We start from the raw sequence: 25054 nt of genomic DNA, 5'->3' as shown, positions 1-25054 counted from the left end.
CTTTTTTGAAAAAACAGAGAGGTAAATTAAAGTGACCTCCCTTCAAGTTTTGACAAATTACACAAAATATTAAGATAAAACATTCTCTCCTCTTTTAAGCTTATCTAATAATCAAATTTTATAAAATGATAAATTTGTCATTTTGTACAGTATAAAAATAATGACAATCTTGACTTTTCACACTTAAAAGTCGTCTACAAGCAGCCGACGGCCCAAGTTTAGATAGGAAAAAAGGTGAATATTGTTTTTTGAATTATCGGTAATTAATTTTGATAATGGTGTAGTTTTTAGTAGTTACAATATTTGACACTCGTTGGGCTCAGTACTATTTAGCCCAATAATTGGTAGTTAAGTAATTGTCCTTTATATTTTATATTTTATATTTTATATTATATACCACTTGCACTGCCATGCCAGGATCAAATGAAGCAAGCTTCCGACATCAATGGTCCAAAAGAAACAATGGGCTTTTTCTCGGAAGCCCGTTTGACCTGAAATATTATGTGGCTTTTCGCGTTGGACATGCCTAAATGTTCTTATGTATTTCTTCATGGGCCCATTAGAAAGGACCATTTGTCATTACTCCCACGTGACAATCCAACTTAACTTTAAAGATGATTTGACTTAAAAGTAACAAGGCAGGCAATGACACATGAACCCTGCCGCACTATTCCCTTTTCTTTGATTGTTTTAATATCATCCCTAACTAAAAAGGTAAAATCAATTGCATTAAAAAATCATATGACCATGGTATCAATATTTTCTCGATTTGTAATTTTTTCAGTAATTTTTTTTATTTAATTTTTTATCAAAGAATCTTCCTCGACTTATAACTCTTTTAAATAAATTCTTCTTGTCTAATTTTTTACCAAAGAAAATCCGTCAACTATCTGAAAGGGGTAAAAGAGTTAATATTTGAACCAAAATACCCTTTTATTTAAATTTTAATTCTCCCAAACTTTAAAAATTCATATTTCACAAACCGTACATTTAAAAATTATAAATAATATATGCTCGGAAAACTTATGAAATAAGGATTTCAGAAATATAAAATTTGTACAACAACCCTTCATAACAAGAGAGAAATAAGCCATCTAAAAATCTACTCCAATAATTTTATTTTATTTTTAAAAAATAAAATACTCGAGATATTTGCAAGAAAATTTTTAAAATTATTCATTTATATATGGAGCCGAATATATAAAAAATTTAGCCCCAACAGAGATCGATTTCATAAGATATCATATTTTGCGTCAAAGTATTTTCATTCTTTTATAGACTTACCATTTAAAAATGAATATTCGGTCTCTATTTGGGCTATTTTTTTTTTATATGTTATGCTCTATATGAAAATGAATAATTATAAAAAATTTCTTGCAAATAACCCGAGTATTTTATAAAAAATAAATAAAATAAGATTGTTGCAGTAAATTTTTAAATTGTCTATTTGTTTATGAAGTTTTGTTAAAAAAATCTTATATTTCTGGAATCCATGTTTTATAAGTTTTCTATGCATATATTATTTGCAATATTTGGGCGTATGGTTTGTGAGATATGAATTTTTTAAGTTCGAAAAAATTAAAGTTTAAATAAAAGGGCATTTTGGTCCAAATATCAACTCTTTTACCCCTCTTAGATAATTGAGGGGGCTTATTTGGTAAAAAATTAGACAAGAGGGATTTATTAGAAAAGGTTACAAGTTGAGGGGAGTTATTTGGTAAAAAATTAGACGTGGGGAATTTACTGGAAAAGACTACAAGTCGAGGGGGGTTTTCTGTAGTTTGCCCTATTATCTTTTATACTCTATTCTTATCAATGGTGAAAGCGGATGGCTTATTTTTCCTTCTGGGGGTTTAAGACAAAGAGATCCTATGCCTCCCTATCTTTTCCTGTTATGCACTGAAGGATTTTCTTTATTACTGAAGAAAACAATTGCGTGCAGGCACATCTATGGTATCCGAATTGGAAGAGGAATTAGTCCACTAACCAAGGGGAAGCATCATCTGTTCTAACACTATGTGAACAATTGTCGGGTCAAATGATGAATTTTGATAGATCGGATCTGTTTTTCAGTTCTAATGATGACCCAGAACTAAAGAAGACTCTGAGGAATATTCTGCATATTCAAGAATCAACATGGGTGAATAATATTTAGGGTTGCCTGCTGTTTTTGAGCAATCTAAATCAGCCTCTTTGAAGTTCCTGTCTGAGAAAATTGGAGCTAAAGTGCAGGCACTAAAAGGAGAACTCCTATCCAAAGCAGGTAGAGAAGTTTTGTTGAAATCTGTTTTGTTTTCGTTATCGTTTTATGTTCCACAATGTTTCAAGTTACCAGTAAATATATGTGACCAGATTCAGAGCCAATTTATTAAATTTTAGAAGAGTGATTCAGTGGAAATATCTAAAATATGTTAACTTAGATGGGATCGAATTAACACTCACAATAAAGATGGAGGTTTAGGGTTGAGAAATTTGGAGGTGTTCAATTTGGCGCTCCTAGCAAAACTTGCTTAGCGATTGGAAATGGGTGATGATTATTTATTTATGAAGATTTTTAAACATAAATATTTTCTTGATGTGGATTTCCTTAACTCTAACTGTCCTTCTCGATCCAGTTGGGTTTAGCGAAGTGTTGTGTCGACAAAGAAGCTTATTGCCAAGGGTTTAAGTTGGCACATCGGTAATGGGGAAAACATCAAAGTCTGGATTGGCTTTCTGATCCTTTTAATCCTCACGTTACTTCCCCACGTAATAATAGTATTGTCTCGCAAGTTTTTGATTTGATCATTCCCTACAACAAGACTTAGAATCAACCTTTGATTAGAAGTGCATTTAACCAACGTGATGCTGACTTAATTTTATAGATTCTAATTTCAAAATACATGGATGGTGACCAAAAAGTTTGGGGTGCTACCTCTAATGGAAAATTCACAATGCGAAGTGCTTATAGATTGGCAATGCAAGCGTATCATTGCCCCTCATCAGTTTCAAAGGGGGTTTCTGTTAGTTGTGATCAAGAGTTATCTACTCTGTGGAAAACTATTTGGAAGCTCAAAGTCCCCAGAAAGATTCAAATGTTCATATAGCAGTGCTGCCATGAAAGGTTGCCGATTCTTAGTAATTTAAAAGTGCGGGGTGTGGTTGAAAACGATTGGTGCCTGTTGTGTGGTAGTAAAGCAGAATCGGTTTCTCATCTATTGTACTTTTGTCCTACTGTTAGATTTGTATGGAAAATGTACCCATTACAGGTTGATTTCGGTTGTAATAGGCAACTTACAATGCAAAAGGTATGGATTTTCCTCCATGACTTGTGGGCCGGGTTAGAGAATGTTGCTGGCCACTTCTCTTTGGGATCTTTCACTTGTTGATAGTTGTGGAAGTGTAGGAACAATTGGTATTATAGTAGGAAGAAATGGAACCCTTCTGCAATTTTTGACAGAGTTATGCTACAATATTATAAATTTCAGAGCTTGGGGATACAGGAAAACTCTATTCAATTAACTGATCCTGATATTCAACCGATCTTTGGGCATTGGAAAACTCCTGCTATGGGTGTTTTGAAGCTTAATGTGGATGCATCTTATTGCCTAATGTCTAAATTATGTAGAGGTGGTATGGTATTGCGCGGTCATGATGGGAGAGCCTTCAATGTTGGTACTGTTTGTTTCCACAACATTAGTAATGATGAAGCTACGGAAGCCATTATTCTAAAGGAAGGCTTGAAGCTCATGCAAAAATGGGGCTATACTGACTTAGTTGAGATTGAAGGAGATTGTAAACAGATTATGTCTCTAAATCCCACTAATGGTTTATCGGCTTCTGTATGTAATGATATTCAGCACTTAGTGCAACAGTTCTCTTAGCCTTTTGTCTTGGTGTCCTAGAGAATGTAATGAGGTAGCCCATGGTTTGAGTAGATGGGCTGCTCAAAATAGGAAAGGGGATTTTGAATGGGATGTTTGGCCCCTTTGGTTGTTAGAGTCCCTCGAGGAGGATTGTAATGTTGTTTGATTTTATAAAATTTGTCTATTTGTGATATATATATATATATTTCATAAACAAACAATTTTTTTATGAGTCACAGTTCTCAATGTGAACAACTATATTGGGATGGAGGGAGTATATATTAAGTGATGAAAATAAAAGAGGTACTCCCTCCGTCCTATAATAGATGGGTACTTTGAGAATTGTGACTCACAATGTACCCATCTGTTATGGGACGGAAGGAGTATAATTTTACATACCTTTTAATAATACTAGTAAAAATGACGTGCGATGCACATAATCAAAAATTATTCTATAATTTTAAGTTAAAAATTATAGAGAATTATCAAAATAAAATTTATTTTTAACTAATTAATTAGCAACTTGTTTGAGTAATTATAATTTTAAGTATTAATGAAATCAAATGTATTATTATGATTATTATTTTTTGCATATTCATAAATCATGAGTAACAAATAGTATTATAAGAGTAAAGATTAAAATATAAGGAGTTACAAAATTTTACTTAAATAATTATTAACTATGATTTAAATACTAATTTTAGATAAATATTAAAATTCATAATTTTAAACCATTAGTCATAATTATAAATCATAATAAGTCAACAACATAAAATAGTAAAAGATAAAAAGTAAAACTTATTAAGTAACTAAGTGTATAAAATAGTTCTAACTACTTTTTTTTGACTTTGGGTGTGAAGCTTTAATAGATTTTTTATTTTTTTTGCTTGGACAAGGTAGCTCTAGCGGAATTTTTATCACAATATAAGTTTAACAATGGAGTGATATTAGTGGTGATTATTTAAAGTCATTATTTGTGAATGTTGAATCATGAATAGCTGAAAAAAAAAATGGAGTATGAGACAAATATTGTGAAAAAATCACAAATATAATTGAATTTGTGACTTTATGTACTTTGATTCCTACATGTAAAATGTAATTATCATAATATGATTCTTTTATTTGGTTACGAGAGAATTCGAAAAATATAATTATTGATTAAAATTTTCATATAAATTATAAATACATCAAATTAAAAAAATAAAAGTTCTGACACAAAAAGTTTGAAGAATATTGAAAAGAAATATATTGATTTTAGTGAACTATATTTTATTAAGTGAGAGATTAAACTTGTAAGAGTATAAAATAACATTACTTTTTAGATTAAATTAAGTAAAATCATGTAGAATAAATAAAAACTTGTGTGATAGTTTAAAAATCTATATTTCCTTTTGAGTAAAGTAAGTTAATCCTAGCCTAACCCGTCTCTCTCTCTATATATATATCTATACTATTATTAAATGTGCAAAGTGTTGCAGTATTTCAGTATGTCAGTATTTCAGTATTTATTTATTTATATAAAAAAAATATTTATCAATGGATATAAAAATAGTTTTTGTAAAAATAGTTTATATAAAACTTTAAAAATTACCTAATAAAATCAATTACATTCTATATAAAACTCTTATTTTTAGTTATTTTTATGGATAATTATAGTTTCTATAAAACTCTAAAAATTACCTAATAAAATCAATCACATTCTATATAAAACTCTTATTTTTAGTTATTTTTTATAGATATAATTATCACAATATAATCGGCCCGGTCCAATTATGATTATGTCATTATCAGAAAAGGACACATATCATCATCCTATTCATTCAAGAAGCCTATAAATAGAGGCATGGAGGAAGGAGGAAGGGGTACAGAAATTGAGAATTTTAAAAATCCAGAATTCCAGAGTAAAATACACAAGCTCTGCCAAAGAGTTTCAGTATTTATTTATTTATATAAAAAATATTTATTAATTGAGTTGAATTTCAGAGTAAAATACAAAAGCTCTGTCAAGAGTTTTCAGTATTTATTTATTTATATAAAAAAATATTTATTAATTGATATAAAAAGAGTTTTTATCTATATTATTCTTAGATGTGTAAAGAGTTTCATTATTTATTTATATAAAAAAATATTTATTAAATGATATGAAAAGAGTTTTTACTAAAATAAAATATATATATATATATATATATATATATATATATATATATCTATAAAACAGTAAAATCTAAATAATAAAATTTAAATTATTAGACAAGATTTATTAATATAAAAAATATTTATTAATTGATATATAAAATAAAATAATCTTTGTAAAACTCTATCACAAATTAGCTTTTATTATGAGTATCTTAATAAAATTAAAACTAATTAGACAAGTATATATTTAAAGAAAATAAAATAATTTCAATAAAACTTTATTACAAATTACCTATTTTATTATCAATAAAACTCTATCAACAAAGATATATTTAAAGAGTTTGCATAAAACTCTAACATAAATTACCAATTTATCAATTTATCATGAGTTTTTTAATAAAAGGAAACCTAATTAGACAAGTATTATTAATATAAAAAATTATTTATTAACTGATACAAAATGAGGTTTTTAAAGAGTTTTTAAAACACAAATTACCTATTTATCTATCTATTTTGAGTTTTTTTTACTAAAAGTAAATCTAATTAGACAAGAATTATTAAAATAAATTTTTTTTATTAATTAATATAAAAAGAGTTTTTAAAAGAGTTTATATTAAACTCTAACACAAATTACTTATTTATTTATTTATTACAAGTTTTTTAATAAAAAAAAATCTAATTTACCTAATAAAACCAATTACATTCTATATAAAACTCTTATTTGTAGATTTTTTTTATGGATAATTATAGTTTTTATAAAAATCTAAAAATTACCTAATAAAATTAATCATATTCTATATAAAACTCTTATTTTTAGTTATTTTTTATGGATAATTATCACAATATAACCGGCCCGACCTAGTTATGATTATGTCATTATCATAAAAGGACACATGTCATTATCCTATTTATCCAAGAAGCCTATAAATAGAGGTATGGAGGAAGGAGGAAGGGGTACGGAAATTGAGAATTCTAGAAATTTAGAATTTTAGAGTAAAATACAGAAGTTCTGCCAAAGAGTTTCAGTATTTATTTATTTATATAAAAAAATATTTATTAATTGATATAAAAAGAGTTGAATTCTAGAGTAAAATACATAAACTCTGTCAAAGAGTTTGACTATTTCAATATTTATTTATTTATATAAAAAAATATTTATTAATGGATACAAAAAGAGTTTTTATCTATACTATTATTAGATTTGTAAAGAGTTTTAGTATTTATTTATGTAAAAAATATTTATTAAATAATATGATAAAACACTAAAATATATATAATAAAATTTAAATTAACCTATTAATTTATTTATTATTATCAATTTTTAATAAAATAAATCGAATTAGACAAAAATTATTAATATAAAAAATATTTATTAATTGATATATAAAAGAAAATAATTTTTATATAACTCTACTATGAGTTTCTTAATAAAATTAAATCTAATGAGACAACTATATTTTTAAAGAAAATAAAATAATTTCTATAAAACTCTATTACAAATTACCTATTTTATTTTCCATAAAACTTTATCAACAGAGTTTCTATAAAACTCTATCACAAATTACCTATTTATCCATTTATTATGAGTTTTTTAATAAAAAGAAATCTAACTAAACAAGTAATAATAATATAAAAAATTATTTATTAACTGATACAAAAAGAGGTTTTAAAAGAGTTTTTAAAAAACTCTAACATGAATTACCTATTTATCTATTTATTATTAGTTTTTTAATGAAACTAAATGTAATTAGACAATAATTATTAAAATACAAATATTTATTAATTGATATAAAAAGAGTTTTTAAAGAGTTTATATTAAACTCTAACACAAATCACCTATTTATTTATTAGAAATTTTTTAATAAAAGAAAATCTAAGTAGACAAGAATTATTAATATAAAAAATATTTTTAATTGATATAAAAAATAAAATAATTTTTCTAAAATTCTACCACAAATTACCTTTTATTATGAGTGTTTTTTTTTAATAAAAGCTAATCTAATTAGATAAAAATTATTAAAATATAAAAATATCTATTAATTCATGTAAAAAGAGTTTAAAAATATTTTCTATAATACTCTAACACGTATTACAAATTACAATTTTTTAATAAAAGAAAATTTAATTTTCAGAGTAAAATACAAAAGTTCTACCAAAGTGTTTCAGTATTTATTTAATTATATAAAAAAATACTTATTAATTAATAAAAAGAATATTTTATCTATACTATTATTAAATGTGCAAAGAGTTTCAGTATTTAATTATCTATTTATTAAAAAAATATATTTATTAATTGATATGAAAAGTATTTTTTTTAAAAATAACAAAAAAAAAAACTCTCTATCAAAGTCCAAAATCTATTTAATAAAATTTAAATTGACCTATTTATCAATTTATTATTATTAATTTTTTAATAAAAGAAAATTGAATTAGACAAGAATTATTAATACAAAAAATACTTATTAATTGATATATAAAATAAAATAATTTTTCTAAAACTTTACCACAAACTAACTTTTATTTTGAGTTTCTTAATAAAATTAAATTTAATTAGACAAGAATATATTTAAGGAAAATAAAATACTAAATGTTCAAAGAGTTTCAGTATTTCAGTATTTATTTATTTATATAAAAAATATTTATTAATTGATATGAAAAGAGTTTTTATAAATAATAAAAATAAAAGAAAAAGAAAACTCTAAAATCTACCTAATAAAATTCAAATTAACCTATTTATCTATTTATTATTATGAATTTTTTAATAAAAGTAAATCTAAAGTTTCAGTATTTATTTATTTATTTAAAAAATATTTATGAAATGTGGAATGAGTTTCAGTATTTCAGCATTTATTTATTTATATAAAAAAATATTTATTAATTGATATGAAAAGAGTTTTTATAGAAAAAAACATCTATAAAACTCTAAAATCTACCTAATAAAATTCAAATTAACATATTTATTATTATGAATTTTTTAAGAAAAGAAAAACTAATTTTCTGAGTAAAATACAGAAGATGTGCCAAAGTGTTTAAGTATTTGTTATTTTATATAAAAAAATATTTATTAATTGATGTAAAAAAAGTTTTTATCTATAATATTATTACATGTGCAAGGAGTTTCAGTATTTAACTATCTATTTAAAAAAAGAAAATATTTATTAATTGATATGCAAAGAGTTTTTATATAAAAAAAAAAATGTCAATCAAACTCTAAAATCTATCTAATAAAATTTAAGTTAATCTATTTATTTATTTATTTATTATGAATTTTTGAATAAAAGAAAATCTAATTAGATTAGAATTATTAATATAAAAATATTTAATAATTGATATATAAAATAAAATAATTTTTCTAAAACTCTACCATAAATTAACTTTTATTATAAGTTTCTTAATAAAATTAAATCTAATTAAACAATGATATATTCAAAGAAAATAAAATTATTTTTATAAAACTTTATCACAAATCACAAATTTTATTTTCAATAAAACTCTATCACAATAGACAAAGATATAATATTTAAAGAGTTTCTATAAAATTTTAACTCAAAATTTCTATTTATATATTTATTAAGTGTTTTTAAATAAATGTAGATCTAATTAGACAAATATTATTAGTATAAATAATTATTTATTAATTGATATAAAAAGAGTTTTTAAAACAGTTTCTATAAAATTATATCACAAATTACCTATTTATCTATTTATTATAAGTTTTTTTTTAATAAAAGAAAATCTAATTAGACAAGCATTATTAAGATAAAAAAATATTTATTAATTAGTCTAAAAAAAGGTTTGAAAAGAGTTTCTATAAAACTCTAACACAAATTACCTATTTATCTATTTATTATGAGTTTTTTTAATAAAAGGAAATATAATTAGACAAGTATTATGAATATAAAAAAAATTTATTAATTGATATAAAAAGTGTTTTTTACAAATTTCTATTAAACTGTAACACAAATTACATATTTATTTATTTATTATAAATAGATTTACAGAAAATATAATAATTTGTATAAAACTTTACCACAAATTATCTATTTTATTTTCTTTAAAACTCTATCACATATAACTTGTTTTTATCTATTTATTGTTTGTTTTTTTATGAAGGAAATCTAATTAGACAACGATATATTTAAAGAAAATAAAATTATTTTTTAAAAGAGTTTATATAAAATTATAATAAAAATTACCTATTTATGTATTTATTATGAATTTTTTAATAAAGTATAATATAACTCGACAAGAATTATTACTATAAAAAATATTTAATAATTGGTATAAAAAATAAAATAAATTTTCTAAAACTTTACCACAAAGTATCTGTTATTATGAGTTTTTTTAATAAAAACAAATATAATTAGACAAGGATATATTTATTTAGAGAAAATAAATAATTTATATAAAATTGTACCACAAATTGCCTATTTTATTTGTAATGAAACTCTATCACATTAGATAAGGATATATTTAAATAGTTTTTATAAAACTCTAACACAAATTACCAAAACTTTACCACAAATGAAGTATTTTATTTTCTTTAAAACTCTATCACATATAACCTGTATTTATCTATTTATTATAAGTTTTTTAATAAAACAAAATCTAATTAAATAAGGATATATTTAAAGAAAATAAAACAATTTCTATAACTCTATCACATTAGACAAGGATATATTTAAAGAAAATATATAATAATATAATAATATATATAAATAAAATATAAATGTTAAAGAATTTGAACATTTCAGTATTTATTTTTTAAAATAAAAAATATTTATTAATTAATACAAAAAGAGGACTCTATCACATATAAGTATATAACCCTTGTATTTATCTATTTTTTATGAGTTTTTTAATAAAAGAAAATCTAATTTTACAAAGATATATCTAAATAAAATAAAATAATTTCTATAAAATTCTACAACAAATTACATATTTAAAGAAAATAAAATATAACCTAGGGTCTTCCAAAAACCACAAACTCCATATAATAAATTTTTATATCAATTTCAATCTAATGTATGATTAGTATAATTGAATTTCTATTTTAAAATTTAATTAAAAATTAATATAATTGAATTTCTATTGCAAATTAAAAATTATACTAAATTTCAAATTATCTAATTAAATTCAAATTAAAAATTACCTAAAAAAATTTAAATTACCTAAAAAAATTTGTTACTTTGCAAAACTCAAATATTTCACTATTAAAATAAAAAATTATTATTTAATAAAAAATAAAATATACATATTTCAGTATTAGTATAAAAATAGAAAAGAATTTATTAATTTACTAAACTTAAATTCTATCACCAATTTCAAAATATTTCAGTATTTATTTATTAATATAAAATAAATTTTTATTAATCAATATGAAGACAAAAATTGTATAAGTTACAAAATATTCACCACGTACATCGCACGTGCCTTTTCCTAGTATATATATATATATATACTATTATTAAATCTGTAAAGTGTTTCAGTGTTTCAGTATTTTAGTATTTATTTATTTATATAAAAAAATATTTATTAATTGACATAAAAATAGTTTTTGTAGAAATAGTTTCTATAAAACTTTAAAAATTACCTAACAAAATCAATCACATTCTATATAGAACTTTTATTTTTAGTTATTTTTTATGAATAATCATAGTTTCTATAAAACTCTAAAAATTACCTAGTAAAATTAATCAGATTCTATATAAAACTCTTATTTTTAGTTATTTTTTATAGATAATTATCACAATATAACCGGCCCGGCCCAATTATGATTATGTCATTATCAGAAAAGAACATATGTCATCATCCTATTCATCCAAGAAACCTATAAATAGAGACATGTAGGAAGAATGAAGGGGTACAGAAATTGAGAATTTTAGAAATCCAGCATTCCAGAATAAAATACAGAGACTCTGCCAAAGAGTTTCAGTATTTATTTATTTATATAAAAAATATTTATTAATTGAGTTGAATTTCAGAGTAAAATACAAAAGCTCTGTCAAGAGTTTTCAATATTTATTTATTTATACAAAAAAATAATTATTAATTGATATAAAAAGAGTTTTTATCTATATTATTATTAGATGTGTTTAAAGAGTTTGTATAAAATTCTAACACAAATTACCAATTTATCATGAGTTTTTTAATAAAAGGAAATCTAATTAGACAAGTATTATTAATATAAAAAATTATTTATTAACTGATATAAAAGGAGGTTTTTAAAGAGTTTTTAAAACACAAATTACCTATTTATTTATTTATTTTGAATTTTGTTACTAAAAGTAAATATAATAAGACAAGAATAATTAAAATAAAAAATATTTATTCATTGATATAAAAAGAGTTTATATTAAACTCTAACACAAATTACCTATTTATTTATTTATTACAAGTTTTTTAATAAAAGAAAACCTAATTTTTTTTAATAAAACCAATCACATTCTATATAAAACTCTTATTTTTAGTTTTTTTTTTTTATAAACAATTATAATTTTTATAAAAATCTAAAAATTACCTAATAAAATCAATCATATTCTATATAAAATTCTTATTTTTAGTTTTTTTTTTGGATAATTATAATTTTTAAAAAAATCTAAAAATTACCTAATAAAATCAATAATATTCTATATAAAACTCTTATTTTTAGTTACTTTTTATGAATAATTATCACTATATAACCGGCCCGGTCCAGTTATGATTATGTCATTACTAGAAAAGGACACATGTCATTATCATATTCATCCAAGAAACCTATAAATAGAGGCATGGAGGAAGGATGAAAGGGTACAAAAATTGAGAATTCTAGAAATATAGATTTTCAAAGTAAAATACAGAAATTCTGCCAAAGAGTTTCAGTAATTATTTATTTATATTAAAAAAATATTTATTAATTGATATAAAAAGAGTTGGATTTCAGAGTAAAATACAGAAGCTCTGTTAAAGAGTTTGAGTATTTCAATATTTATTTATTTATATAAAAAAATATTTATTAATTGATATAAAAAGTGTTTTTATCTATACTATTATTAGATGTGTAAAGAGTGTTAGTATTTATTTATTTATGTAAAACAATATTTCTTAAATAATATGATAAAACGCTAAAATTTACATAATAAAATTTAAGTTAACCTATTTATTTATTTATTATTATCAATTTTTTAATAAAATAAATCTAATTAGATAAGAATTATTAATATAAAAAATATTTATTAATTGATATATAAAAGAAAATAATTTTTATATAACTCTACTATGAGTTTCTTAATAAAATTAAATCTAATTAGACAAGTATATATTTCTATAAAACTCTATTACAAATTACCTATTTTATTTTCTATAAAACTCTATCAACAAAGTTTCTATAAAACTCTCACACAAATTATCTGTTTATCTATTTATTATTAGTTTTTTAATAAAAAGAAACCTAATTAAACAGGTATTATTAATATAAAAAATTATTTATCAACTGATACAGAAAGGGGTTTTAAAAGAGTTTTTAAAAAACACTAACACGAATTACCTATTTATCTATTTATTATTAGTTTTTTAATGAAACTAAATGTAATTAGACAATAATTATTAAAATAAAAAATATTTATTAATTGATATTAAAAGAGTTTTTAAAAGAGTTTATATTAAACTCTAACACAAATTACCTATTTATGTATTATAAGTTTTTTAATAAAAGAAAACCTAAGTAGACAAGAATTATTAATATAAAAAATATTTTTAATTGATATAAAAAATAAATAATTTTTCTAAAATTCTTCCACAAATTAACTTTTTTTATTTTTTTTTATATATATATTTTTTATAATAAAAGCTAATATAATTAGATAGGAATTATTAGAATATAAAAATATTTATTAATTCATGTCAAAAGAGTTTTAAAATATTTTCTATCATACTCTAACACATATTACAAATTACAATTTTTTAATAAAAGAAAATTTTTCAGAGTAAAATATAGAAGTTCTACCAAACTATTTCAGTATTTATTTAATTATATAAAAAAATATTAATTAATTAATATAATATTTTTTTTATCTATACCACTATTAAATGTGCAAAGAGTTTCAGTATTTAAGTATCTATTTATAAAAAATATATTTATTAATAGATATGAAAAATACTTTTAAAAAAAAAAAAAAAAAAAAAAACTTTATCAAACTCCAAAATCTATCTAATAAAATTTAAATTAACATATTTATCTATTTATTATTATGAATTTTTTAATAAAAGGAAATTGAATTAGACAAAAATTATTAATATTAAAAATACATATTAATTGATATATAAAATAAAATAATTTTTCTAAAACTCTACCACAAATTAACTTTTATTATAAGTTTCTTAATAAAATTAAATTTAATTAGACAAAGATATATTTAAAGAAAATAAAATATTAAATGTGCAAAGAGTTTCAGTATTTTAGTATTTATTTATTTATATAAAAAATATTTATTAATTGATATGAAAAAAGTTTTTATAAAAATAAATAAATAAAAGAAGAAAAAAAAACTCTATAAAACTCAAAAATCTACCTAATAAAATTCAAATTAACCTATTTATCTATTTATTATTATGAATTTTTTAATAAAAGTAAATCTAAAGTTTCAGTATTTATTTATTTATTTAAAAAATATTTATTAAATGTGAAAAGAGTTTCAGTATTTCAGAATTTATTTATTTATATAAAAAAATATTTATTAATTGATATGAAAAGATTTTTTATCTATAGTATTATTACATGTGCAAAGAGTTTCAGTATTTAATTATCTATTTTTATAAAAAAAAATATTTTTAAATGATATGCAAAGAGTTTTTATAATAAATAAATAAATATCAATCAAACTCTAAAATCTATCTAATAAAATTTAAGTTAATCTATTTATCTATTTATTATTATGAATTTTTTAATAAAAGAAGATCTAATTAGATTATAATTATTAATATAAAAAATATTTATTAATTGATATATAAAATGAAATAATTTTTCTAAAACTCTATCACAAATTAACTTTTATTATGAGTTTATTAATAAAATTAAATTCAATAAAAGAAGGATATATTTAAAGAAAATAAAATAATTTTTATAAAACTCTATCACAAATCACAAATTTTATTTTCAATAAAACTTTATCACAGTAGATAAAGATATAATATTTAAAGAGTTTCTACAAAATTTTAACTCAAATTTTCTATTTATATATTTATTAAGTATTTTTTAATAAAAGGAGATCTAATTAGACAAGTATTATTAATATAAATAATTATTTATTAATTGATCTAAAAAGAATTTTTAAAAGAGTTTCTGTAAAACTATATCACAAATTACCTATTTAACTATTTATTATGAGTTTTTTTAATAAAAGAAAATCTAATTAGACAAGCATTATTAAGATAAAAAAATATTTATTAATTAATATAAAAAGAGGTTTGAAAAGAGTTTCTATAAAATTCTAACATAAATTATATATTTATCTATTTATTATGAGTTTTTTAATAAAAGGAAATCTAATTAGACAAGAATTATTAATATAAAAAAATATTTATTAAATGATATAAAAAGTGATTTTTAAAGAATTTCTATTAAACTGTAACACAAATTGCCTATTTATTTATTATAAATAACAGAAAATATAATAATTTCTATAAACTCTATCACAAATTATCTATTTTATTTTCTTTAAAACTCTATCACATATAACTTGTTTTTATTTATTTTTTGTGAGTTTTTTGATGAAGGAAATCTAATTAGACAACGATATATTTAAAGAAAATAAAATATTTTTTTAAAAGAGTTTATATAAAATTCTAATAAAAATTACCTATTTATGTATTTATTATGAATTTTTTTTAATAAAATATAATATAAATAGACAAGAATTATTAATATAAAAAATATTTAATAATTGGTAAAAAAAATAAAATAAATTTTCTAAAACTCTACCACAAATTATCTTTTATTATGAGTTTTTTTAATAAAAAAAAAAATTTAATTAGACAAGGATATATATATTTAAAGAAAATATATAATTTATATAAAATTGTACCACAAATTACCTATTTTATTTGCAATGAAACTCTATCACATTAGATAAGGATATATTTAAATAGTTTTTATAAAACTCTAACACAAATTACCAAAACTTAACACAAATTAAATATTTTATTTTCTTTAAAACTCTATCACGTATAACCTATATTTATCTATTTATTATGAGTTTTCTAATAAAATAAAATCTAATTAAACAAGGATATATTTTAAGAAAATAAAACAATTTCTATAACTCTATCACATTAGACATGGATATATTTAAAGAAAATATATAATAATATAATAATAGATATAAATAAAATATAAATGTTAAAGAATTTGAACATTTCGGTTATTAATTAATACAAAAAGAGAACTCTATCACATATAAGTATATAACCCTTATATTTATCTATTTTTTTTGAGTTTTTTAATAAAAGAAAATTTAATTTTACAAAGATATATCTAAATAAAATAAAATAATTTCTATAAAATTTTACCACAAATTACATATTTAAAGAAAATAAAATATAACCTAGGGTCTTCCAAAAACCACAAACTCCATATCATAAATTTTTATTTCTATTTCAATCTAATGTATAATTAGTATAATTGAATTTCTATTTTAAAATTTATTTAAAAATTAATATAATTGACTTTCTATTGTAAATTAAAAATTATACTAAATTTCAAATTATCTAATAAAATTCAAATTACAAATTACCTAATAAAATTCAAATTACCTAAAAAAATTTGTTCCTTTGCAAAACTCAAATATTTCACTATTAAAATAAAAAATTATTATTTAATAAAAAATAAAATATACATATTTCAGTATTAATATAATAACATAAAAGAATTTATTAATTTATGAAACTTAAACTCTATCACCAATTTCAAAATATTTCAATATTTATTTATTAATATAAAATAAATTTTTATTAATCAATATGAAGACAAAAATTTTATAAGTTACAAAATATTCACCAAGTGCATCACACGTGCCTTTTCCTAGTATATATATATATACACGCACATATATATTTATTCATAAAATAATTATTTATATTATTTTATTATATTTGTTGCCTAATGTATATTACTTAGTATTGGACTCATAACGGTAGTTTTGACATATAAATCATTTTATTTTCACTTTTTTGCTTTTCAAACTAATGAAATAACATTTTTTTTTTTACAAATTTCTTTAAAAAAAATTATGCTAACCAAATGCATAATAGAGACTTCACTTTTTTTCTTTTTTTCTTCTGCACTTCACTTTTTTTTCTTTTCACTTTTCACTGTCAATCTTCCCGCTAACCAAAAAGGACCTTTGCAGACATCAACAAAATTCATAATTTAAATCTGTTATATAAACCACAACTTAAAGAGAAAGGTAAGTGAAATTATAGAACTTAAAAAATTTATGCAATATATTGATAAATCTCCACAAAGGTGAGTACAATTTATCCAAAAAAAAAAAAAAAAAAAATGTAAATTTTTATATTTTAGACTCAGACTAATCAAGCTAATTTTAAAATGTTAAGTCAGTACGCCAGAATGCATATTTGTGCAATCAGAAATCTGAGTGCTTGTCACACAACAATAATCCAAATACCCCCGTGGGATAGCTGATTTTCTTTTCAAATAAATAAATTGTAAGAATTAAATATTGTTAATAAGTGACACGTACTTATTTAAAGATTTCATATTCCCCCCCCCCCCCCAAGAACATATGAATATGAGGGTTAAGTTACAACACAATAAAACTATAGTTGAATGAAAATATTAACCAATCAAATTTGTTATTGGGTCCAAATCAATGACGCGGCCACATTTTACTGGTTACCATAAAATCAAATTCTATATGAAAAGCATCGAATCAATCCCACACACGCCAGAAAGAGCCCTGTAGCAGTAGCTATCACAATTCACGTTCTCCTCTTCCTCTCTTTTGGTTCTTCCCGCCTGTGAAGCTCCAAACCCCCTCTCTCTCTATACACACACATTCACATATTATACCGCACTTCGTAAATTCGTATAACATCTCAATTGTAAACTTAGATTATTTTGCCAATCGTATATTGAGGTCGAGCTTCAAATTCTTCTGAATTGTATCAAATTGATCTTCGTTCTCTCATATATATATATATATATATATCACAAAATGCCGTCGGTGTATGGAGCTCGAATGACAACGTTCGAAGATTCAGAGAAGGAGAGCGAGTACGGATACGTTCGCAAGGTACCTCCTCTTTCGATCTGTTTTGATCTCTCTGTCTTCGTTTTCACTGTAATAAATTTGATTCAATTTCTTCAGATCGTATGATAAATTCGCCCAACTCTACATTGTACTCATTATGTTTCAGTTTTCAAGGTTATGTTTTGTCACTTCCTGATTGTTTTTTAATTCATCATTTGAGTTCGTTTTATCGATTCCTTGGTAGTATTCTGATATATTTCTCGGCCTACATTTATGCTCATTGAATTTTATTTAACATGTTTTCTTTTGCAGCATTGTGACCACTTATATATGTTTTTTGAAGTTGCATATATAATGTAGTAATATGTTTGATTTATTTTTCGCAATCATTTGTATACAATTATGAGGTTATATGTAGACGTAATATATTTGCTTCTTTAAGATGCTTACCAGTAACTTAAGAGTATTCAATAATGTACAATTGTAATTGCTATTATGGGAAATTTTGAAGTTGATGCCTTTGGGATATGGTGGGGGTTGAATTGCAGCCCCCTAGTTTAGACTTTAGATAGATATATTGCTGCTTGAAACTGCTCTCATTTTAAACTTGAAACAATATGGAAGTATTCAAATAGCTTTTGCAACAAATGTTCGAATCTAATGAAATTTTTGAGTAAAGCTAATTTGGATGCTTAATTATTGCAGTGATTTTGCTCTAACAAACTTATTTCAACAAATTTCCTTTTAAATCTTTTTCATTGTTCACTTGTTTTAGTTTTATTCATTGCTAACAAATTTTTGGGTGAACCTGTGGTTGATATGAAAAAAAGTTATTCCTTTTTATTGACTGCAAACTGTAAAATCCTAAAATTTCGTACATTATTTTTTTATTATTTAGTATTTAGTATTTTAACGTGATAGTTGAGATAATAGAGTTTTTTTTTAAAATTTAAAACTTTAAATAAGAGTCCTAGGTTATCTCGAATACAGTTATATTATCCTTTATATTTTACATCGTAACAGTACGAGGATATTATTTTTCATAAAAAAAAAAAAGAAGAAAGAAATTACCGAGAGAGAAAGAGAGGAAGTGGGTTACTGATTTTTCGTTGGCAATCTGCAGTAGCCGGAAAAAGAGACGGTGACCAAAGGATCGGCTAGAGAGAAAGGTTTAACGATATTTAACAGGCAAGTTAATCTTGCATTGTACTCTTATATATATTTGTAACTTGCTTTGATAATCTGGAAAATCTAATTCATATGATTTTAATAAATGGTAGAAAAAGAAACTATTTTTAATGATTGTTAAGATTAGAATAGTATAAGTTGTGTAGGTTGTTATTTTGAATTTAATTGGGTATGATTAGGAGAATGATTTATTATTAAAGATTAAATAAAATTTATTTACAAAAATTTTGATTATCATTTCTGTTAAATTGTACAGATTGGTTATATTGTTGTTATATTAATTAATAAATTAATTTAAAGTTACATGTTGCTTTATATTATTCTCGTTGAAAATATTGGGATGATTATCATATATGAGTTGGTATTAAGTGCCATAAGTGGTACAGGAAAATAATTGAATGATTAGATTAGATAACTTATAGGTGTAATATACATACATATATATAAGTTTTTTTTTTTATATATGTGTAAAGCTCAGGTGTAATGGCTTATATCAGTGAGAGTAGAGAATGGGTACGGAACATGTTTGATGGCACTGTAGTAAATTTATGATTAGTTTGATCAGTGGTTTAGTTTGATGTGGAAACTAGATAATTATGATTATATTTATATATATATATAATGGATCAAAACTTTAGCTAAAACGTGATTGATGAGATGTGGAAGACCCATTTTTGGTGTCTACTGTGCAATTTAAATCTTATTTCTTTATTTAATTATTATTCTTTTAAAATTGATTTAAGTTAAAGGAAATTATGAAAAATAGTATTGTTATTTCAAAAATTGGGAAAAATTCCAGAATATTAGTTTTAAGTATAATGAACTTATTTGTGCTGAAATCCAGATTGTTAAATGACTGTTTGATGGTTTTACGAAATTAAAACATGAAAAGTATTATTTTTTTAGCACTAAAAGGGAGAGTACAGAAAAACTAATAAGAGCTAGATTCTGAAATTTTGCAAGGCATCATATATAATATTAGGCTATGTCCAGAATTTTTGTACTCTCAGTGTTGGGTCATTAAAGTTCTGTTTTTGAATTAAATATGTATTTTGGTGCTTTAATAATTAATTTGAATTATTAATTAATAATGCCTTTCATAATTCACCATATTTAATAATTAATGGATGAGTTTGGATTAATCGGAGGGGTAGTCAGGGACTGACCCTATGATGACTTTTGGATATGGTCAGGGACCTGCCTATTTGGGAGTGCACTACCCTTTTGTTATGGCCATGGGTCTAATGAGCCCTTATTGTGTGGACGTGATCAGGGATCATCTGGGGAGTAGACGTACAATCCAGCCACACGTGTGTTTTTGGTAGTCAGGGACTATACGATTCACACCATTTTATTGGACGGGAGCCCGGGGCTCATGTGAGATATGCCGATTTATACAAAAAAATAAAAGATGGTTATTTATTAAGTTTATAACTAACTGGGTTATACACATTTGAATAATGAACTTAATTGAGTTGCTTATATATATAGGAATATAAGGTAAGGTTAATTTGCTGAACGATGATTGTGTTTAGCATTTATTGCTGAGCTTGTGAGCTCACCCCATTATCACATTTCAGGTACACGTTGAGTAGGAACGTGATGGGATTACATGATGGGAACGGATTTTAGCTCGTTACGCATTGATTTATTTTAGCTCGGTTTTTCCTTTATTCTGATTATTGTAATAAAGTTAATGTTTTATGAAACTTTATTGAGTTGATTCAGTGGTCATAGATGTTTTGTTTTACTAGAGGGAATTGCACCTCTATTTATGGATTTGTATAAAATTCGTCAGACTCTCATGTTTGTTAAGTTGAATGACGGGATTCATTGTAGTTCTATTATGGAGGATGTATGTTGAGAATTGATGGAAGTTATACCTTAGATTTTTTTATGCAGGACAAGTAGTTCTTGTATTAAAATTTGGGGTGTGACAGTTTGGTATCAGAACCTAGGTTAAGAATTACCTGGCTAAGAGAAGTGATAGTAAGAATAGGAGCATATACTTATACGAATTATTGTTCTCTTACCATGCTCCAGTTTAAGTATAAATTGCTTGTGAGACTTATCATTGACATTCTTTACTGGAAATAGGATGTCAGGAGCTGGAAGAGGCAGAGGACGACCTACTAGAGGTAGAGGTCAGGGAGGTGCTGGTCGTGGTGGTGTTGACCATGACAATGTTCAGTTGGAGGATGCACCTCATGTGCCAAATCCTATGATTGGATTTATCAGAGATATCCGCAAATTGGGGGCTGTTGAATTTACTAGAGCTACCGATCCACTTGATGCTGAGAAGTGGATTGAAGATATGGAAAAGTATTTTGAGATGATGGACTGCACTGAGGTGCAGAAAAGGAAGATTGGTGCATTTCTTTTATCTGGTGAGGCGCGCCAGTGGTGGCAGTCAGAGACCAGGATGGTTGTGGACATTACAACTATGACCTGGGATGATTTTAAAACTCGGTTCAATGACAAATACTTTCCACAATCAGTGAAGGAGAAGAAGGCAGCAGAGTTCACGCAGCTGGAACAGAATAATGAGATGTCAGTTAGTGAGTACGAGAGGAAGTTTACAGAGCTATCCCGATTCGCTCCTCACATTGTTGCGAATGAGTTACACAAGGTTAGAAAGTTTGAGCGAGGATTGGTCTCTTATGTGAAGAAGTTTGTGGTGGGTCATCGTTTTGACACTTATGCTAGAGTGGTGGAATGTGCTATGGCAGTAGAGGAGAATAATAACATTGCCTTTCAGAAACAGAAGGAGCGTAGGGCAGAACAGAAAGGTAAGGGGGCTAGCAACACTCAACAGAATCAGAGTAGCTCTCAACAGAATCAGAGGGGTCAGCAGCAGCAGACTCAGAGAAACTGGCAGGGTCAATCTTGGCAGAGAGGTAAACAAGATTGGCAAGCAGGGAAACGGCAGAGAGTTGGTGAAGGTGAGCAATCCACAGCTTTAGTACCAGCCACACCTCATGATGCACAGCCATATCAGTTCAGCGGGCATTGCTACAATTGTCGTGAGCAAGGACATTTGGCTCGTAATTGTCCCAAGCCTCACAAGAATAACCAGCAGAAAGGTTAGGCACCACAGCAACAAGGAGGTGCAAGGGTTTATGCAGTTGTTCCAGATGGGAGACAGGATCGTGCACCACCAGCAGTGGAAGGTACACTTACTATTTATGGCAGTATAGCTAGAGTACTATTTGATTCAGGTTCTTCATTTTCTTTTATTGCACTATCATTTGTGAATACACTGGGATTAGAACCTGGACATATGAGTAATGCCTTATCTATTACAACTCCACTCGGGAGCGTGACGACACTTGATAGAATATGTCGTGCTTGCCCTGTTACAATTGGGGAGTTGGAGTATCCTATTGATTTAATAGTATTACGTATGAGAGAATTTGATGCTATACTGGGTATGGATTGGTTGGCTAGATATCATGCTCAGTTGAACTGCCATGAGGGGATTATTGTATTCTCAGTTCCGGGACAGTTTCCTTCTCGATATAAGTGTGGGGAGTTTGAGGGCACCATGACTATGGGATTTCTGGCCCACATCGAGGTGGTTGAGCAATGCGTGACTATAGAGCAGTTGCCTACAGTGTCAGAGTATGCAGATGTGTTTCGGGATATTCCGGATTTGCCTCCTAGGAGGGCAGTGGATTTCTGCATCGACCTCACTCCTGGTATTTCACCTATCTCTAGGGCACCCTACAGAATGGCGCCAGTTGAATTGAGCGAGTTGAAGAAGCAGACTCAAGAGTTGCAAGATCAGGGGTTTATTCGACCTAGCACATCACCGTGGGGAGCACCTGTTCTTTTTGTCAAGAAGAAGGATGGGTCACTCCGCTTATGTGTTGACTACCGTGCGCTGAATAAGGTCACTATTAAGAACAAGTACCCATTGCCACGCATCGATGATTTGTTTGATCAACTCAGAGGGGCGCAGTTGTTCTCTAAGATTGACTTGAGGACTGGGTACCATCAGCTGAGGATTAGGGATGAGGATATTCCTAAGACTGCCTTTAGGACTCGTTATGGCCTCTATGAGTTTTTAGTCATGCCTTTTGGGCTGACTAACGCTCCGGCAGCTTTTATGGATTTGATGAACCGAGTGTTTCGACCTTACTTGGATCAGTTTGTTGTGGTATTTGTTGATGACATTCTGATATATTCCAAGACTAAGGAGGAACATGAGAGACACTTGAGCATTACACTTCAGACTTTGCGTGAGCATCAGCTCTATGCTAAGTTTGAGAAGTGTGACTTTTGGCAAGAGCAGATTCAGTTTTTGGGGCACGTGATCTCTAAGGATGGAGTTTCAGTAGATTCTGCCAAGGTGGAGGCTGTGATGAGTTGGAAACGGCCTACTACTGTCACTGAGATTCGTAGCTTCTTAGGACTGGCAGGATACTACAGGCGTTTCATTAAAGGTTTCTCCAAGATTGCTGCACCATTGACCCGTTTGACTCGGAAGGATGTGAAGTTTGTTTGGGATCACCGCTGTGAGCAGGCATTTGAGGAGTTGAAAACGAGATTGACTTCGGCACCAGTCCTTACCATTCCTGTTAGTGGTGAGAGATTTGTGATTTACACAGATGCATCACATCAGGGTCTTGGCTGTGTTTTGATGCAAGATGACAAGGTGGTAGCGTATGCCTCTAGGCAGCTTAAGCCACATGAGCAGAATTACCCTACACATGATCTGGAATTGGCAGCAGTGGTTCTTGCATTGAAGGTGTGGAGGCATTACTTGTATGGCGAGGAATTTGAGTTATTCTCTGATCACAAGAGCCTCAAATACCTCTACACTCAGAAGGAGTTGAATATGAGGCAACAGAGGTGGATGGAGAAGATGAAGGATTTTGATATGACCCTTCAGTATCATCCTGGAAAGGCTAATGTGGTAGCGGATGCCTTGAGTCGAAAACCGAGAGGATTAGTTGCCTTTATGATGATTCAGGAGTGGATGATGTTAGAGGCATTGGCAGAGTTTTCTATAATGCCTAGTTCTCAGAGTACAGGGGCTCTTCTTTGTAGTTTGACTGTACAACCTACTTTGATCAGCCGGATCATTCATTCTCAGACTCAGGATGACAGGTTACAGACCAAAGCAGTTGAGGCTGTTAATGATGAAGGTAATGTTGACTGGACATATGGAGCTGATGGTGGTATGAGATTTCGAGGTAGGCTATGTGTTCCAGACTTAGCAGACCTCAAGAGAGAGATTTTAGAGGAGGCACATCACTCTAGGTACACAGTGCACCCAGGTGGCACTAAGATGTATCATGATCTTAAGAGGCAGTTCTGGTGGGAAGGCATGAAACGTGATGTGGCAGAGTTTGTATCTAGATGTCTCACTTGTCAGCGAGTGAAAGCTGAGCACCAGAGACCAGCAGGACTATTACAACCTTTGCCTGTGCCTGAGTGGAAATGGGAGCATGTGACGATGGATTTTGTAGTGGGGTTACCGAGGTCGATACATAACCATGATACAGTATGGGTGATAGTGGACCGATTGACTAAATCAGCTCATTTTCTACCCATTCGAGCTACTGATACTGTAAAGGAATTGTGTAAGATCTACATTAGAGACATAGTTAAGCTTCATGGAGTGCCGGTGTC

General features: G+C 25.7%; 1 pseudogene; it reads left to right on the top strand.

Annotated features, from left to right (window-relative positions):
• Positions 1-18008: 18008 nt before the first annotated feature.
• The window catches only part of LOC132282537 (V-type proton ATPase catalytic subunit A-like), a 17514-nt pseudogene continuing 10468 nt past the window's right edge, over positions 18009-25054 (top strand).

Source organism: Cornus florida, unplaced genomic scaffold, assembly GCF_030987335.1.
Source record: "Cornus florida cultivar Cherokee Brave unplaced genomic scaffold, ASM3098733v1 CherokeeBrave_3.0.0_Hap2_Chr11, whole genome shotgun sequence".
Classification (NCBI taxonomy): Eukaryota; Viridiplantae; Streptophyta; class Magnoliopsida; order Cornales; family Cornaceae; genus Cornus; species Cornus florida.
This window is presented reverse-complemented; position numbering and strand designations above follow the sequence as displayed.